Below are 5,856 nucleotides of genomic sequence, written 5' to 3'. Positions count from 1 at the left end.
CCTGAAGCTTTTTCCACACAGTGTCACTTGGTTTTGCCTCTTCCCCAGAGATCGCTGAATCCTTTCTGACCTGCGTGGGAGAACAGGGTTCTGTGCAGGCCTCCGGGAACTGTTCTCCTCAGAGAGTCCTGAACATAAATCCTTGGACTCCACTGGCCTGGGGATGCCTTGATGGTCATTCTCTTCATTTGTGCTCACAATCCCATCTTCAGCTGCAATAAAATGAGAATCCAGACAAGTCACAGGCAGGACTGGAAGCTTTGGACAGGGCAAATCCCAAGTGGCCAAATGCTAAAAATTCAGCAGATAGATTGACTTTAAGTATAAAACATTCTGGTATATCCTGCGTTCAGGACATGGTATTTCCCTCCAAACTACACCGTGGAATTTTCAGAGTGTTCCCAGGATCAAATGCTGTAAATCACCCAGCATGCTTCACGTGACCTGAGTCTAGTGAAATCCCTGGCGTATTGGAGGCAAATGTTTACTGCTTGAATGGGAAAGATGCTAGCTCTTCCAGGATGTTGCACCTGAAAATCATAAAACCACAGGATAGTTTTACCTGGAATGGACCTTACAGATCACATCCAGTTCAAGCCTCCTGCCATGTGCAGGGACACCTTGCACAAGACCAGATTTCTGCAAGCCCCTTCCAACCTGGCCTTGAACACTGCCAGGGATGGGGCAGCCACAGCTCCTCTGGGCAACCAGTGCAATAAAGGAAGAAGAGTCTAGAAGTTCGACCACAGACTGATATATGTACATATTTCATTATCCTCTTACAAGGAAGCAAAAGAAAACATCACAATATGATTTCACAGTGAACTTCTAAGATACCTTCTGTGGCAGCTTGCTGTGGTAGTGATGCCACTTCTTACCTCACATGGTTTTCATTAAAACCATCCCTTGAGAGGAACAGAAACTGCAATTTTACTGTTTACCATGAAGGTATTTCCATTTGCCTGTAGCTACTCCAGCCAGGCCTGGAGGAAAAGAGCAAGGTGATAGCCACAGACAGGATGGAAAGAAGATGTTTCTGGCAGGACAGCATAAAGCTATTGACCTGTTCGTCAGACTTACTGAGTAGACAGTGGAGCTAGCAAAGTTGTTCTGTTGCCGTTGTGCCCAAAGAGATGCTAACTTTGGCACTTACACAGAAGTTTGGTTCTTTACACAGACCTTGAAAAAGCCTTCAGAAGTACATGACAATTAAGTTTTCTATGGTGTTCTGTACTTTTGGGGGAAGATCAGGAGTGTCAAGATTCTTTTTACAATTATTGTCATGGCTCTAGCGCTTCTACAATCATTTCTGTTACTTCTCAGCTACTATGTACTTTCACTGGCATCTAGGACATGCTGTCGCTAAAAGGTTTGATCAAAACCAAAACAGGAGCTTACTGCAAGTATTTCAAGTGGAAGAAGAGCAAGGTCACAATGATGAGGATTTAATATTAGAAGCATAAGGCTGAACTGGCAAAAATGAATAAGCAAGAGAGACATGAAGAATGTGGTTCTTCCTCAGCCCATGCCAATTTAGGTTGATGGCAAGACCTCTGATATGCCCAAGACTGCCAGTGCTATAGCTACAAGGCAAGATCCAGGTAAGCAGAGAAAAGGGATATATGGGGTCCAGAAGCATTCCCGAAAGACATTCATCCTTCACCAAAACTGGTAAAGAAGCTAAGCTGCTGAGGCATGAATGAACCTGACAGGGTGGAAAGGAAGGGAAAAGGGAGGTGGAAACATTTGCTGACGATTTTGTGTTCCTCAGGGCTAAAAACACACAGGCTGACTACAAACCGTGGCAGAGCCTTGAGATACTGACCAACCAGGTGACAGGGGACGGTCACTGCAGCTAAACAAAGACCTTCAGAGGAGAACAGCCTCTACAGCATGCACTTACACCAGGCTGGGCCTAGGATGTTCTTGATATCATTCAGGAATAGCACCTTGGAGTCTGAGCAGCTGGATGAAAACTGCAGCTCCTAGGCACACAACACAGCCAGTCAAGCATCAATGAGTGCTGGGGGGAAAACAATAGGGAAGAGAAGGTAATTCTGCCTTGCAGCTCAAACCCCACATTCTGACTGTGTGCAAGGGGGAGGACGGATCCCCCATGTCAGAGACACTCTGACAGAGCTGAGGAAGACAGAGGCATGACAGGAACCATCAGAGGCACAGAACAGATCCTGTATAGGAGAGGAGTCAACTGCCCATTCTGCTGGGAAAAGGTACAGCTGATAGGGGTATCACAGAGGACTGTAAAAACACAAGTGGCCTGTGGGGGGGTTTGGCATCTATCCTGCACCATCTGTTCTAAATTAAGAACTCCTGCCAGCAGTAAAAGGCACTTTCAAAGCAAACTAAAGGAGGCAGCAATTCATAAATCACCTAAATAAGCTGGGGAACTCCTTGCTGCAAGCTGCCATGGATGCTACAATGTGCGCAGCTTGAGAAGGCAAGAAGAGAGATCTTGAGACGTTATGTGCCTAGTTCAGGAGCTTCTGAAGCCACAGATGCCTCAGGCCTGTGAAAGGATACAGGGACACATCACTTTTCCCAGTGAGAACACCCAGCCATTGCAATAATCTCCCCAGGGAAAAGGTGCACTCCCCACTGTTGGATGCTTTAAAGACTCAGCTGGACAGGGCACTGGGACATCCAGTCCAGGTCATGCTTTGCCTGGAAAAGTTGTACTGGATGATCCTTGAGATCCCTCCCAGCCTGGTGGCCTGTGGTGCTATGAATACCGTTGTCACAGGCAGCAGGTGAAGCTGGACAGGCCCTGCTCCAACCCAGCACCGCCGCCCTTGTACATTCTGGGGGCGCTGGTGCTCCCGCAGCACTCTTTCTCATGACGGGTTCACACTCATGGCCCTTACCTGAGGTGCCGCTCAGAGCACTCTTCCCTTCGCAGGAGCGGGGCCGGGACAACCGCAGTTCCTCCTTCTGATCCATGTGCATGAGCATCTCCGGCTCCGCTCCGGGGGCCTGCTCCGGGGAAAGAAACGAAGAGGGTCAGGCGAGCTGGCCTTTCACCGACCGCTACCAGCGGCGCGGCTCGGGAGCTAGCGGCTCCGCGCCGAGCAGGCACCCCGGCTCCAGGAGGCGTGCAGAGGAGAGCAAAGGGCCCCGCAGCACCCCCTGCCAGGGAAGCTCACGCGGCCGCGGTGGGCGGGCTTCCGGGCCAAGCCCTACCGGGTCAGGCCCCGCTCCCTGCGGCCCGGCCAGGCCCGCCCTCAGCGGCTGGACCGGCGCACCAGGGGGCGCTGCCCCGTGACGGCAGCGACCAACGGCGGGCGCTGCCTTCGCCTCCAAGGCCGGAGGAAGGTGGCGGCGCTGGGCTGCCGGTGGCGATGGTGCCGTCCTACGGCTTCAACAGAGAGTTGAAGTACTTTTTAGTTTAACTTAGGTCGTAGAAAGAGAACAATGTTTATGTTGTAAGTCTGTGGAATGTAGTGGCCCCACTTAACATGAGTTAATTGTTTCACACTAGTCTTCTAAAGTATCTTTATCTTTAAAGAACAATGTTTGTGTTATAAGTCTGTGGCGAAATAACAGGATTTAGTAGCCCCACTAAATATAAATGAGTTATTTCACACCATCCTTCTACTTACCAGTTAGTTTAGAGACAGAGCCTCCCAAACCTCTGCTAGCTTGGGATACTCCTTGTCTGCCCATCCTGCAATAAATTTTGCAGGAAGGTCACACTGTTTTAAATCCTTGGTAGCTATCAGAAGAATCACAGATATGGCTGGTTTCAGGTAGTTGTGTGATTCCTGGGACGTCCAACTGTGCCAAAGGTGAAAAGTGCACTGTGAGGAACACTGCTTACTGCATCCTGAAGACCCCTACTCACAAGAGGAAGACTGCTTACTTCACCATCAAGACCCCTGCCCACAATCATTGCAGAGCAGTGTGCAGACACCAAGAGGAGGAGACTTAGGATAATAAGTTCCTGGAGCTAGTTATAATATTCCCCGCCTATACGCAGGCATTATGAATATGTATATGGCTAATGCAGTAGCGAAAGTATATAAACCCATAACAAATACTAATCACTTGCGCCTCTGGCTACGGTCATGCGCCCAGTGCTGTTGCTTTTGCTTTATTGACTTTGTCCCTCAATAAAACCTTGTTATCTTGTTTAGAGGAGTGAGTTTGTAATTCACATTTATAATATTCTGGTAAATCCCCCCTCCAGGGTCCCCTGCCTTTCCCAGTCTGGTACATCTCTGCTCTATACTACGTGCCGATCAACATCTCTTTCTTTAACTTCTCTTTTCCTTCCTTCCTATTACCCATCTCCAGAGCCAACACCATTGGTATTGCGGAGCCTCCAGCCCACATTCCGTCTGCCATTCAGGACGGTTCTGGAGGGTAAAGGACATCTCAGCATATGAAACTTCATCCCATTTTCCTTCTCATCTCAAAAATAATATTAATTGTAATAAGGTATTATAATTCAAAATTCCATTGAAGGGCCACTTTTCCCCATCTTCCAATTTATATGAAGGCCACCACTGATTACAATATCTGATCAAGGTTTTTTTATTCACACTTCCTCCCGGTGGACCCCCTGTATCTTTCTAATGAGTTAAAATGCAACCTAAAGGGCTCTTTTGAGAATTCCCCCACTCTGCTGTCCTCCCATTGTAAGCCTTTAAAGATATACGACACGGTTAGCCCTACAACAATAATATCTTAGCCACAGTAAAAGGTATAATGGAGTGCTGCACCCACAACGGATACACCCTAATTCCAAACAGTTCTGTAAATAAACCGCTTGTCTACCACCAAAAGAGATAATATATTTTGAACAAGCAGGACACAATATTTGTATTTGTTGTTATTTTGTATTTGTACTTTGTTGTTTGTATTTGGAAATCCAAACAACAGCGATGACAGATAGGGCAAGGGCTGGTTCCAGCCCTGCGCCTGGGAGCTTGATCACTACTCTGACAGTTAACCCCAATATTGCTCTACTGGTTCCTCAGTTCTCCCAGGTTTCCACAAACTACTCGTACTAACTCACCCGAACGTTCAATCCAGTGCCAATCAGACCAATTTCCCAGGCAATTAACACACCAAAAATCCTGACTAAATTTCACTGATACTTTATCCTCACAAACAAACCATTCAAAGATGAAAACTGGATCACACACAATATCACGATGGATAGGACACCAAAACTCAACAATAGGTTCAATTTCATGAGACATACACGTTTCCTCCCTCTCTGGCCACTCTCCTTGCAGTGAACACGGAACTGTGGATTAGGACTCCACACTTGCTTCGTAGCTATGGCAGGTCTCACTCACACAAAACACTCATTCACACAAAGGACCGCCTCTCAATCACCCACTTCACATGGAATGTTGTCTAAGCCAGTAATTGGTAACACATAAATTTTATGCCAGTGTTTACCCACCAAAGGTTTGTGAAGCCGTTAGCACAGTGATCCTTGTATCCATACCCTAAAAAACCAATGCAACCCAACCCAACCCTTGGGGTGAGCACCTGCCCTCTTTACCTCACATAGGACATCTCCTCACAACTTACAGGCATACCCTTGACCTAGTTCAAACATAGCTGATGATTCACTAGTGATGGTCCTTGTCTGCCCCTGCGGTGATCTGAGTGAGTGGGGGAGTCCCCCCAGAAAATCCCGGGGGTGCCCAGAAGAGTCCCATCCTCAGCAGGTCCCGCAGCCGGACAGAGATTGTCCCATCTGGGGTGGAAAACTGAAGCATGGATTCAAACTCTATAACTCAAGAGTTATGAAGCAGGTGTGTTTATTACGGCGCTGGGTGAAAGGAGGAATGCTCCTCCTAACTTGCACACTGAGGGCTTAAG

General features: G+C 47.8%; 1 long non-coding RNA gene across 1 annotated transcript; it reads right to left on the bottom strand.

The window, feature by feature from the left end:
- Nucleotides 1–158: 158 nt before the first annotated feature.
- Nucleotides 159–2,959, bottom strand: LOC133214850 (uncharacterized). The gene is made up of 3 exons (XR_009726251.1): nt 2,883–2,959; nt 1,904–2,023; nt 159–212 (listed from the first exon to the last, which is right to left on the bottom strand). It is a non-coding gene; the product is annotated as an uncharacterized LOC133214850 (long non-coding RNA).
- Between the last annotated feature and the right edge of the window lie 2,897 nt (nt 2,960–5,856).

The sequence above is a fragment of the Neopsephotus bourkii genome, unplaced genomic scaffold (assembly GCF_033783945.1).
Source record: "Neopsephotus bourkii isolate Nb327-2 ecotype Australia unplaced genomic scaffold, CSIRO-AGI_Nbou_v1 NB_940, whole genome shotgun sequence".
In the NCBI taxonomy this organism is placed as follows: domain Eukaryota; kingdom Metazoa; phylum Chordata; class Aves; order Psittaciformes; family Psittacidae; genus Neopsephotus; species Neopsephotus bourkii.
Note: the sequence above shows the minus strand (reverse complement) of the source record. Positions and strands in the feature narration are given on the sequence as shown.